Below are 14987 nucleotides of genomic sequence, written 5' to 3'. Positions count from 1 at the left end.
ACGATGATGCCAAAATGGCCAAAGAATCAGCATGCCGATTCTCCCCCCTAATCACTTGAAACACCTTTGCTTTCAGAAACCGATTCATAACTTATTTCACCAGCTACAGGTACTCCATCATCCAAGGATCCTTGGCCTCAAAACTACCCTGCACCTGATTAACTACCAATCAGGAATCCGAGTAGACCTCCACCTCCCGAGCACCCAAATCCAACACGGCCCTTAACCCAACAAGCAGGGCTTCGTACTCGGCTTCGTTGTTAGAAGCCCTAAAGCCCAACCTAAAAGAATGCTCCAATCTTATACCTTTCGGGGTAATGATGAAAATTCCAGCTCCAGCGCCATGGTGTTAGATGCACCGTCCACAAAGACCTTCCACAGGTGCACCTCCATATGACAAACCACTTCCATTTCCTTCCTCGGGGAGAACTCCGCCACAAAATCGGCTAGAACTTGACTCTTCACCAAACTACTTGGTGTATATCTAATGTCAAAATAGCCTAGTCGGGTCCCCCACTTAGCTATTCTGCCCGTAAAATCTGATCTCTTCAGCAACAACTAAAGTGGATATTTAGTTAGTACATAAATAGTGTGGGCCTGAAAGTAATGGGGTAACTTCCTTGTGGCATGCACTAGCGCTAAGACCAACTTCTCCAAAGGCAAGTACCTCGTCTCTGCATCTACCAAGGTCTTGCTGACATAATATACTGGCTGTTGCACTCCTTGATCCCTTAGAAGCACGGCACTCACAGCGTGTTCGGATACCGAGAGGTACATGAATAATTCTTCGTCATGTTCCAGGGCTGTCAGCATAGGCGCTCGTACTAGATATTCTTTCAGGTCCTGGAAAGCTTTTTCACACTCTTCGTTCCACTCGAATCCCTTCCACTTCTTCAAAAGTTGGTAAAATCGGTTAAGTGCAGCTAACATGCTGGTCAATACTTGGATTTCCTTTAGGTTGCTCAACGACTTGAGGCGCTTCACAGTTTCTATCTGATCGGGGTTGACTTCTATTCCTTGGTTACTGATCAAATACCCAAGGAACTTGCCAACCCTTACTCCGAAAGCATACTTGTCAGCATTAATGTGCAGCTTGTGTTTTCGGAGTACTTCAAACACCTCTTTGAGATTGCAATATGCTGTGTTTCCCGTTTGCTTTTTACCACCATATCGTCAATGTACACCTCAACTGTACGCCCAATCTTATCTCTGAACATTATCGTCATCATCCGTTGATAAGTGGCCCCAGCATTCTTTAGCCCAAATGGCATTACGGTATAATGGTAATTAGCATCAGGGGAAATGAATGCCGTCTTCTCCTAGTCCTCAACTGCTAAGGCAATCTGATGGTAACCCTAAAAAGCATCCAAAAAGCTCATTCTCAAGTGATCGTACGTGGCATCCACTAGCTGATTGATCTTCAGCATGGGGAATGGGTCTTTGGACATGCTCGATTTAAATCAATAAAATCAATACAAACCGTCCATTTGTCGTTCTTCTTCTTCACCACTATGGTGTTCGCTAGCCACTCCAAAAAGAAAACCTCCTTTATTGCCCCTGCCTCCATTAATTTCTTGACCTTTTGCTTAATGGCTTCAACGTGCTCCTTAGTTGATCTCCTCAGCTTCTACTTCTTGGGGGGGGGGGGGGAATAATGGATCCACATTAAGCTTGTGAACTATAAATTCAGAGTCTACCCCGGGTACCTCGTACGGGCTCCAAGCAAACACGTCCACATTCTGTACAAGGAACAGCAGCATCCCTACCCTATCCTCGTCCTTCATACTTGCTCCTATTTGGAAACTCTTATCATCGTCTGATAGTATCCTTACCTTTATTAGTACCTCGGCACCACAAGCCCCCATGTCCTCTTGGGACCCCTATAATTGCTATAAGGGAACCTCTTCGACTGGCTCCTTCTGTTTGATCTCCTTGTTAACAGCGACCACCAAGCACTGCCTGGCCACTTGTTGATTTCCCCTCACTATAGCAATACCTTGCTCGGTGTGGAATTTGACTTTCACATGCAGGGTGGATGGTATTGCCCCCATTGCATGAATCCATGGCCTTTTGAGAATTGTTGTATACGGCGAAAATGAGGCGACCACTATGAACATAACCATTACCTCCTTGCCCTCTAGGGGTGTGTCGTATTTAATGAGATCCTCATTTTACAACCCAAGCCCCCTGAATAGGTTAGAATACATCACTTCAGCACCACTCCCTTAATCTATCAATATCTTTTTCACTATGAAGCCATTTATTCAAGTGGTGACCACTAAAGCATCGTCGTGTAGCTGGATTGTTCCTGGTAGATCATCATTATCGAAGGCAATGGGCTCCCGAGTGAGCTTTAACTTCTTCTCGGAGGGTTATTTTTCCGGGCAACCTTCTGCTGGCACCACAATTAATACCCTTTCCTTCTAGATACCCTGATACCCCTTGAAACGGCATGGATGACCTCTATCACTCCTAATGGGGGTGGGATAGGGTTTCCACACGGCCGAGCTCCCTGTCCGGCAACTTGATTCCTCGGGTCTATTACAAACTCTTTCAAGTACCCTGCTTTTACCAGCTGCTCAAGATAGTCTTTCAGCACCCTGCATTGCTCGGTGGTGTGCCCCTTATCTTTATGGTAAGTATAGTACAGGTTTTGATTTATCCTCGATGGATCACCCCCATCTTATTCGGCCATCGAAAGTATGGCACATTTTTTATTCGATCTACAATTCTGTACACCGGCTCTTTGAACGTCACGTTCATCTCCCCCACCTGTACGCCCAACTCCCGAATCCTCAAATCCCTTTGGGGTCTCGATTGAAAACCACCCTGCCAAGGCTGACTCATGATCGGTGCTTTGCTTTTATTCTGCTGCCGGTCATCCTCTAACCTCTTGTATTCTTCAATACGCCTCATCAGCTACCTCATATCCTCAAGTGGTCTCCTTGTCAACGAGTCTCGTAGTTCGGACTCCTTGAGCAATCCCAACCGAAAGGTACTCGCTGCGATTTTTTCGTTGCCTCCTCCAATTTCATTATACAACTCCCAATATCGGTTAGCATAGCTGCGAAAGGTTTCCCCTGCCCTATTTTCATTGATAGTAATGCATCCACGGGCTGCGGAACTCGGCTACATGTCATGAACAGGACACCAAACTCTTGTATCAGCTCGGCAAAACTGTGAATTAAGCCTTTCCTTAATCCGTTGAACCACCTCAAGGCGATGGGTCCAAGACTTGAGGGAAATACTTTACACATTAATGCATTGTTATGAGTATGCAAGGACATCATCTGAATATAATGGCTTATGTGCTCTACCGGGTCCGTTTTTCCGTCATAAGAATTGAACGAAGGCCGCACAAATCTACCCAGCATGGGTGCCCTTTCAATGTCCCCCGAGAATGACGAACGAGCAGCCCTGCGTAATGCTCGGCTCATAGCGTTCATAGCAGCATTTCGGGGTTGTTGCTCCTCTGGGAAAATTAAGTCCGGTCTGCATACTCCCGTGAACGATCCCGGTGTCGATGGGAACCAGATTGGTGGGAGCCTGTTCTATGGCGACCTCCCACGCTAGCTGACGCTTCCTTACGCTCCTCGCGGTCCCCTTTTTGACGCCTACCTCTTATTTCTAACTCCAAATCCCTCACCAAACTACGTAAACGTTCGATCTCTTCTTCCCTTTCATCAAAACAATGATGTCCCAACGCATTCGACATTGTTTGGTGCATTTGAAATGACCCTTCTCTAAAGTCAAACTGCTCTTCCTCCTGCTTACGCTGCCTGTCTTCGTGCCTTTTTTGCCTTCTTTCTTGCCAAGTAGATCCCCATGAAGATCTCTGAGAACCACTTTCAGCATAACTTCCTGATTGACCTTCGGATATTTTACCTACGTGAGTTTTGGCAGAACCACAGCTATGTAGGAGATTCCCACAGACAGCACCAATTGTGCATGCCAAAAATATTATTAACGGGCTCGACCTATTTTTGGGCTCATAATCTATTTGTATTATGGGCTTTGGGTGGGTGATCCTTCGCCTAGAGACCACTCACTCTAGATTTTGCAAGCCTTTCTCTCTCTCACAAAGTCACTCCTCCTTTCACTCCTCCTTTTCTTGAAATAGTCACTCTTTTCTCTGTGTGTTCTCCCCAGAATTGCCAACCCCCCTTCCTCCTTCTTTTCTCCTATTTATAGGCTATGATAAGTGGAGATGTTATGATTACTCCCCCTTACTAGTGCGAATAGGGGTCCAATTCTATCATCTCTAAGTGGATGTTCCGTCGGGAGAGGTGGTAACGGCATTGGAATTAATTCTTACCTCTAAAAGCCCGTTTAGCAGTGATATTCCTAAAGGCACTACCGGGCAGCTGAGTACAGGGTGTCTCCGAGCAATAGCGCCTCCGACCAGGTTAGAGATGATCGAGAGAGGCCTTCTTTGGGTATCCAGGATGGCACAGTCTCATTTCAGCTATTGGCCCAGGTTGGGCCCTAAGGCATCTGGTTTGGGGCTAAAGATCCGGAATGGGGACAGGATCATATAATGTATCGCAAGGCTTAGGCCCACCCAAGGCCCACAGGGCCCAGGCCGGTACACCACTAAAAACCAATCTCTCCAAAATAGAGAGAAAATGCGAGTGAAAATGGGGTGCAAAAATCTGGACTAAAATGCCCACTACCTGCAACGTGTCAGTTCTTTTTATTTGAAGTGTTATTCATTTCTTCATCTTCTTCTTCTTTTTTTCATCTGTTTTGGTTTTTTTTTTTTTTTAGGGATTATTTGTTTCTTCTTGTTCTTTTTTTTCCACCTTAGTTTTGGTGTTGGTTTTTTTTTTTTTTTTGGTTTTATAAAAAACAATTTTGGGTTCTTGAATTTATTGTGTTTTTTATTTTTATTTTATTGAAGTGTCCATTCATATATATATTTTTAATGAAAATTTTAAAGCGTTATTTTTTGTTTTATCTAATAGGGATAGATTGTAAATTTATAAAAACTACATTTTCTATCCTCCTATTTTTCTTCTTAACAAAACAAAAATGTTTTCCATCCATCTACTTTTCTGCTCCTCCAACCAAACATAAGAGAGGTAAACTAATATCTCTTTTATTCTCCCACTTTTCTACTCCTCCAACTAAACGAACCCTTAAGATTTTTTTTTTTTTTTTTAACTAAGCCTATAAATGATATTCAAATTTGAGCTTGTCAAAAAGTTTAAAAGCTTGCGCTCGACTTGATTCATTTAATCAAGCCAAGCTCAAGCTCAATATCGAGCTCTTTGATTTTTTGTGGGAATCCTTATGTGAAGATAGATTTTTGCATTTTTCAATGGTTGTTAGCATTAGAAAAAATGAATTAAAGAAAAATTACTTTGGGTCAACATAAAATGTATGACTTATTTACTAAAAATTGTTTTCCACTAAATTTTTTGTAAAACAACTATATCTCATGGCAAGTTATTATTGGAAAAACACATGGAAAATACGTGTTTGTATCTCATACAAAACATGCGGAGCGGAAAATTAACGGATCTACTTCATTCGCAATTGATAACATGTACTATGTATGTTTCAGAATTTAAGAACAAGAAAGCGTATTTTGGTGCGGTGAAATTCAGAACCAAAGATTAGAAGTAATTGGGAACACTTTTAATCTTCACTCCAATTCCACTTAATGCCTAAGAAGTGTGATCTCTCAATCAGTTTTCAAGTAGAGAATAAGAGAGTGTCCAACACTCACATACAAACTATTTCATTCCTAATATGATCATAATGAAAAAACCCCTTATCAAATTCTGTATGTTTCTCTTCTTATATATAAAATAATTATCTAATTGGACTAGCCTTTTGGGCCATTCCAATTGGGCTCTTGTGTGTGGCTTAGAATAGGACCAATAAGACACTAGCTCCAATAGGTTTTGGGCTTTTCTGTCAACTTTTAACAAATCCAAAATTACCATTAACTATATTTAATACTACTATATAAATTTAAATTGCACTCTAGGCCTTATCTATAAATTATATCCCAACATTTTATTGTACATGCAACCCCTTCATAAAATATTCGTAGTAATACAAAGTCATAAATATAGACTGCCACTTTGAAGATTACTACATCTTAATCCTTGAGTACCTGGTTTAATCCTTTAAGTTATTCATCATATATTTATGAAATCCAATTCTACAAATATATACTTTAGTAACTCCTTACTAAAGTGGTTGGGCCCAACTTTCTGAATAACCAAACTCATTAAACTTATCTCAAAGGAATATTTTGTATCTGTTAAGAGACTATGAATTTCATTTTAAGAATATATGTTCCATCAACACTAAATGTGGCTGCCCAACATACTGAGGTTTTGATTGTGACTTTTAGATCTCACTCCTGATATATTAAAGCAACCTACACCTCATGATCAAGTCCATTATTCTTTCACGATTAAGAGTTCATGTAAATAGAAGTCGTGAGTTTATTATTCATTTGACAGTCGATAGGAGAATGATAAATCTCACAGCGGTCCAGTTCAATATGTCTTAACTCTTAAAACATATCAACATACCAACTAGAAATCTCTATTTCCATGATCAAGACAAATCATCTTAGTTGATATGTTATAGTCTTCGCAGATGAAACGCCCAATTTCATCACCGACTACGAACTACATTTTGAGTTTATAAGGAACTTGTGATTTATATCTTTTGTGACTAAATCACATAAATCACATACAATGCATCTCATGGACTAAGATAATGTCTCATTAGTTCATTTATAAATAGTCTCATATAATTAAACAATTTAATTATTTATGACATGCCAATAAATTGGATTTTAGGGTATAAACTCCAACAATCTCCCACTTGCCCTCAAAGACAATTTATCATATATCCGACACTTATTTTGCTTTAGAGTAATTCATAATCACTCTGATGCAAGGCTTGGAAACAAGATACAGCCAAATTTATTGCATAAATTCTCTTTTCTACTACTACTTCTCACATATTCATATCTCTCTAATGAGATGATACTTACGCTTAATATGTATCTTCACCACTTAGAATGAACACATATCTTGAAGTCCAACTTCATGAATCACAATCAAACTACAAGTCAATATTTGTACATCCAATAACTATCTAAACCTCATTTTGATGGACAAGTATATAATCTCTCATTCTCCTAAGATATTTGAGTATATGCTTTACTCCCACTAAATTAAGTGATCTTTGATTGAATTGATATTTACTTACTATGCCCACTGCAAAATAAATTTTTTTTTTTTTTAGCCTAGTATGTAGCATAGCATAAAGACTTCCTATCAAATTAGTATAAGGAACTGTCGTATTATGCTCTTCCTTTTATATGTCTTAGGACCATAGCCCTTTATAAAGGAACTTCAAACTTAAAAGGAAAGAATCTTTTTTTGAAACATTACATGCTATACTTGACTAGATTTAATCTATTTAAGCAGTTTGAGATAGACTAAACATCCTAAATTCTGAATTTTAATAAAGTTTAATTCTTGGAATGTGACCAGTCTTTCCCAAGTACTTTATATCAAATTGGACTAAACAACCAAAAAATCCATTGATGACAATAACTTTACATCATTTTAAATGATTAGAATGTCATCAACATACATTAAGAAATTTATTATTCTATATAGCTTTTACACACATAAGGCCTTTTAATACTTGATCAAAATCAAACAATTTGATTTATTGATCAAATATGATATTTTATGATTCATATGCTTGCTTTAGTCTATAAATGGAATTTAAGCAACTTGCATACTAAACACTACTGGTTATTTGTTATGTACAAGTCTAGTTACATCATATAGATGTCTTTCTCAAGATTGCTACTAAAAGAAGTTTTCTTGACATCCATTGTCATATTTCATCCAAATGAAATATAATGGATAAGAGAATCTAAATAGTATCAAATTTGACTATTAGTGAAAAAATCTTTTCATAGTCGAACCATTTCTTTCTAAATAAATCTTTTCGCTATTAGTCTTGACTTTGAAGGTTTGCACCTTCAAATCTATCAATCTCATTTTCTTATAGACCTATTTGAGAACAATAGGCTTAATGCCACCAGGCACCTCTACAAGTTCTAGACTTTAAATAGAATCTAATTCTATTCACATAACATTGATCCAGTAATCCATAGTCATATCATCTATTGCCTCTACATAGGACTGAGGCTCAAATTCATATCCTTGTGGAATGATTTCAAAAAGTTTATCCCAACAGTATGAATTTATTTGGTAATTAATAATCCTCCCACTACGATATTGTACTTGTGTACTAGCTATATATTTAGAATAATGCCTTGTGGTGTATTTGATACAACCATCTCATTTCTAAATGTATTCTATAGTTGTCTTACAACAAATTCTGACATTTTTCTTCTAGAACAATTTTATGTATAGCTTTAAGATTATTCACATAGTCATCATTAAGAACTTTGTATTTGTACTTAACAAACATCTTGTCTTCTTTATGACTACCAAAACAATCTTCTGCTGATGTAGAACACAATTTATTGTTTAATTATTGTAATTTATTATTTTTGGTATTTTTATGTAAAAACGTTATTTTAGTTTTAGGTGATTTATTTCCTTATTTTTAGGTGCATTTAATGCTTTTTAGGTCAAATTTGATTCCTGATATGGTAAGGTATCAATTAGGAGTTATTTTAGAATATATTTTCTTGTCTGTCAAGTTTTATGGAGCCCTTAAATAGGCTCTAAAGTTTGTAAACGTTTTTCATCATATTATTGAATAGAAATCAGAAAATGTGAGGCTTTGCTCTCTTTTGGTTCTTCAAGAACTGTGAACTTATCAAGGATTCTTCCTTGTGGCGTTCAAACTTTATACCTTTGGTTCGTGATTCTTTATAATCATTGGGTCAAGGTCAACTTATACCTTTGGTTCGCGTTTCAATTATAAACGTTGGGTCAGGGTTTCTATCAAAAATCTGAAATTTTAGCTTTCTTGGGCAAGTATTCCAATATTTTTGTTGGGTCTCAAAGCGTGTCGATTGAGGTTCGCATCATCTGCAATTCATTTTAGATACCCAACATAAAAACATATTTTTCTATCTTTTGATTTTAATTTGTTAGACTTTCTTTCTAGCACAAGTGCTGGACATCCCCAAAAGTGGAAGTAACAAATACTAGGTTTTCACCCAATCCACAATTTGACAAATATCCTAGAAATAAACTTTTGAAATCAGGTTTAGAAAATGTATAGTAATAATTGTAGTATATCTCCAAAAGAAATAAGCAAATGGAAATACTTATCATGTACTTTACTATTTCTAAAAAAATCATATTCCTCCTTCATGTATGCACTGACTTAAAGAAGTCATTGAAACTACATTCCTTTACAAAAAGAGCCCTAGATCATATTATCCTCTAAATAGAATTCATAGACTGGGAATATAACAAAATAATGGTTCTAAAAGCCCATCTTTCACTAATCTTGAATATCATTTAAATACATAAGTGTCAAAACATACATTGCTAAATGATGAAAACTAGACATAATGGACAATGCTTAGCTTTACCAAAATCGGAAACACTTTTCTTTTGGTCATGCTTTTGGCCATGCTTTTGAGTCTAATTTCCTTTTGGCAACTACTAGGGCAACTATCTTGTCCAACTGTTTGGTATTATAATTCTTCTTCTTACCACCCTTACCTTTCGGTCTAGGCTAAGAATTTGAATTAAATCATATTAATCCTAGCCTTAGCTTTTAGGATGTCTTTCTTTGCATAGAACTCACTCATCAATTCAGATAATATAAAAAAAATATTTTCAAAACAATCTGAATTGATGAAATGATTCTAGCAAGTACTTGTAGATCATATCCATATGAGATTAACATTTAATCTCTACATCCAAGAATTCTAATTCATTTTAAAAATAAAATATTTTCATTAAATGACATAAAATTGGTGCTCCTTAGGCTTTTCTTAGCACTCAATATGATTCATACCAAAACTCTCATTTAAACTTAATATAAAGTCTAAGTCTAGTACTAACTCTTGCATCTCATGCTACAGCACAATTGAGATAGAAATTAATGTTACATTTCAGCATTTCAATGGAGACTATGATCATATCATAAGCTATTTTCCATCAATGCATTATGCATAGGAAATTATGACAATGCTAAATCGAAACATATTTATGTACTTCAGCTCCTTTAAGCACCATGTCCAAAATTATTTCTTAGTTAATGTGATTCAGTTAAAATAGTAGCTAGAAAACAAAATTTATGACAACTTTATTTTGAGACTACGAACTTAATACCAGGACATTATGTTTTGCAACCATAACCATATAATATGGAACCCATAAAACCATACTATACTAGGCGCAACGACAACCTAATCCAGCAATTAATATTCCTCGGTAGCGAGTTTATACCAATCACTATGATCAGGTGAGAATCATTCTCATTATTAATGTTATCATGGTAACTCTTACCAAACAAAAATAATTTGCCGCTCTTTCTTTAGCCTCTAAGTAATAATAGCAAGAACTCAGCATAGAAGATATTATCAGACTTAGTCTAGTGTACACCATTGCCTAGACCCATGTGTAGCCACATAACTCTACCCTTGTAAGGTTTAATCTTGTGGTACCATGATGCAAAACACCCTCCTCATGAAATGCAAGGCTAGAGGCCAAGACGAGGTGCTTGCCCCACACCACTATAAACCGGGAAGTTCAAACTTGTAGTACCATGAAATAAACACCCTCCGCATGGAATGCAAGGCTCGAGGCCAAGACGAGATGTTTACCCCACACCACTATGAACCGACAATGGAGGCCATAAGATCCAACCCTTGAATCTCTCTCCCACTATAAATTTTAGAACAAGTGGATTGTATTGAAATCATTGTGCTCTTATCACAATTTTAACCCTACACATCAAATGTGTTTAATTGTTTAAATTCGATGTGATGTAACTAAGTCACGTCACAATAGCGTAATGAACATTCGCGCAATCACAAAGAAGTTTAACCTTGTAATCCGTGAAGCAAATACCCTCTACATGGAATGCAAGACTTGGAGTCAAGACACGGTATCTATTCACATTACAATAAACTTAACAAAAGGGTTATTTCAACACTCTCACTCGTTATTTGAGTTTTTCTTAGATAATTGTGATCCCATCACAACTTATAACCTTGCACTTGTTGAAGACTCTAATCTCATTAGAATCACTAACTAAAACGGAAGTCCTAAACTATTTAGGATTCCTTAAACACTAATGAATCAAAAATTAGTTATAAAGAACTCTATCCTTAATTTCCTAAATGAAAAGTTTTAATCTCATTGGAAACTATATACATTTTTAATTAAGCTATAACCTCATTAAAATTTATAATTAAAATAAATTATGGACTTTCAATCATACAACAATTCCAATCTCATTAGAATGTTTGTTAAAAGACAAGTCCCAAACTATTTAGGACTAAGAGTTCTATTTAACTAATACCATTGATCTCATTAGGTCTTTTAGTTAGAACTATGTGTAATCTCATCACACATAGCCTTGCTCTTTATATATGTAAAAAACACTTAGAGAAAATTCTAAATCTTGAGTCCTTGATCGATCAAGGATGTACCTCGACCGATCGAGAAAAATTTTGCCAGCCCGATGATGCTCGATAGATCCTCGATTGGTCGAGAAAAATTCTGTCAGCTTGATCAATGCTCGATAGATGCTCGATCGATCGAGTTTCGCGAATTTTGAATTTTCCAGAATTTTTCTAAGATAATTTTTTAACGTTTCTTATGAACAAACAACATCATATGAACATAATGGACAAAAATTGATATCAAAACTGAATTTCATTGATGCTATAGCCTTAAAATTCGATTTAAAATACTTAAACTCAAATTTAAACAACATCATAACATCAAAATCAGTTTTCATCAACCAATAATTTCAACAACCATGCAGAAAATTAATTTCTAACAACATGAAACTATTGTCACTAATTCAAAAACTCACAAAAAATGTTATACAATTCAAAATTGAAGACCGCTTTGATACCAATTGTTGGAAAAACACATGAAAAATACGTGTTTGTATCTCATACAAAACACGCGCAGCGAAAAATTAACTGATCTACTTCATTCGCAGTTGATAACATGTACTATGTAAGTTTCCGAATTTAAGAGCAAGAAAGCTTACCTTGGTGCAGTGAAATTCAAGACTAAAGATTAGAAGTACTTGGTAACACTTTTAATCTTTACTCCAATTCTACTTAATGCCCAAGAAGTGTGGTCTCTCAATCAGTTTTCAATGAGAAAATAAGAGAGTGTTCAACACTCACATACAAACTATTTCATTCCTAATATGATCTTAATGAAAAAACTCCTTATCAAATTCTGTATGTTTCTCTCCTTATATATAACTGATTATCTAATTAGGCTAGCCTTTTGGGCCATTCCAATTGAGCTCTTATGTGTGGCTTGGAGTGGAACCAAAAGGGACCAATAAGACACTAGCTCCAATGGGTCTTGGGCTCTTCTGTCAACTCTTGTCAAATCCAAAATTACCATTAACTATATTTAATATTACTATATAAATATAGTTGCACTCTAGGCCTTATCTATAAATTATATCCTAAGACTTTATTGTACATGCAACCCCTTCATAAAATATTCGTAGTAATACAAAGTGATGAATGTAAACTGCCACTTTGAAGATTACTACATCTTAATCCTTGAGTACCCGGTTTAATCCTTTAAGTTATTCATCATATATTTATAAAATCCAATTCTATAAATATATACTTTAGTAACTCCTTACTAAAGTCGTTGGGGCCAACTCTCTAAATAACCAAACCCATTAAATTTATCTCAATGGAATATTTTGTATCTCCGTTAAGAGACTATGAATTTCATCTTGAGAATATATGTTCCACCAACATTAAATGTGGCTGCCCAACATACTGAGGTTTTGATCGTAACTTTTAGATCTCACTCCTGATATATCAAAGCAACCTACACCTCATGATCAAGTCCATTATTCTTTCAGGATTAAGAGTTCATGTAAGTAGAAGTCGTAAGTTTATTATTCATTTGATAGTCGTTAGGAGAATAATAAATCACACAGTGGTCCAGTTCAATATGTCTTAACTCTTAAAACATATCAACTAGAAATCTTCATTTGCATGACCAAGATAAATTATTTTAGTTGATATGTTATAATCTTCACAGATGAAACGCCAAATTTCATCACCGACTACGAACTACATTTTGAGTTTACAAGGAACTTGTGATTTACATCTTCTGTGACTAAATCACATCTAATGCATCTCATGGACTAAGATAATGTCCCATTAGTTCATTTATAAATAGTTCCATATAATTAAACAATTTAATTATTTATGACATGTCAATAAATTGGATTTTAGGGCATAAACCCCAACAGTTATTCCTACACATTTAAGGTTGCTATCAAATATTAGAAAATAACTCATTTTCTAGAAAATTTTAAAGTTGAAACAAACAGAAGATCTAACACAAGTACATTATCAAGCATAGCATCAAGCTTATTTGGTGACGAGTAGTCACAAAAGTCTTTGTAAGATTAGGTTTTATTTGTCAGACACATATCAAGTTTATTACAAACTCATAAATAAGCACAAGTTGGTTTGTACCGAGCCTTAACATTCACAAGCCTATTTATAAACAATTTTTTTCCTTTGGATAAATTGTAAATTACACCCCTAAAGTTTGGAAGTGTTTGAATTTTACATCATAAAACTTTAGAATTTGGGTTTTACCTTGAAGTTTTGAGGCGTTTGGATTTTACACCTAAATTTCATGGTGTAAAATTCAAATTCTCTCAAATTTTAGGATGTAAAATCTAAATTCTGAAATGTTAGAATATAAAATCTATACACATCCAAATTTCAAGGGGTAAAGTTCAAATTTTAAAATTTCAGGATGTAAAATCCAAACACCCCAAACTTTAGGATGTAATTATTATTATTATTATTATAACCAAAACCTTTGAAATTCTCACAATTTTTCACGTCAGCACATTCCACGTCAGCACAATATTTAAATAAAATTATTTTTGTTTAGTCCAAACTTAATAATGAGTGAAATTCTATCTTTCTAACAAGTCCAATTTAAAATCAAACTCATCATTATCATTAATATTTAAATAAAATTATTTTTGTTTAATCCAAACTTAATAAGGAGTGAAACTTTATCTCTCTAACAAGTCCAACTTAAATTCAAATTCATCATTATCATTGTTTTAAAACAAAATTATTTTTGCTTAATCCAAACTTAACAAGAGTGAAACTCCATATTTTTGTTTAATTCAAACTTAATAAGGAATGAAACTCTATCTCTCTAACAAGTCCAACTTAAACTCAAACTCATCATTATCATTTTTTTAAAACAAAATTATTTTTATTTAATCCAAATTTAACAAGGAGTGAAACTTTATCTCTCTAACAAGTCCAACTTAAACTCAAACTCAAACTCAAATTTAAGCCGAAGCCTTTGACTTTTTGTTGACATTTCCAGAACTTGACACATCATTATTATTTTTTTAAAACAAAATTATTTAAATTTTTTACACCTCATTATAATTTATTTTATTTTTTAATTTCTTTAATTAGATTGAAAAAAAAAATAACAACTTAAAAATACAAACATAAATTGTATCAATCTAAAGTAGAGTTTTAAAGAATATAAAATTTCATTAAAAAAAAAAATACACCAACTAACCGTGTATATATATACATTCTCCACTTAAAAGAAGTCCAAGTAAAAATCAAATACCTTAAAATTCTTGAACTCTACATTAATATTGTGTATATTGTTGGAAAATCTGATTTTGTATCTCATACAAAACACACAGAAGAAGTAACGAACATGGATCTATTTCATTCATGATTGATAACATGCATAATGTAAATTTTAGAATTTAAAAACAAGATAGCG

The sequence above is a fragment of the Castanea sativa genome, chromosome 9 (genome assembly GCF_040712315.1).
Source record: "Castanea sativa cultivar Marrone di Chiusa Pesio chromosome 9, ASM4071231v1".
NCBI lineage: Eukaryota > Viridiplantae > Streptophyta > Magnoliopsida > Fagales > Fagaceae > Castanea > Castanea sativa.
This window is presented reverse-complemented; position numbering follows the sequence as displayed.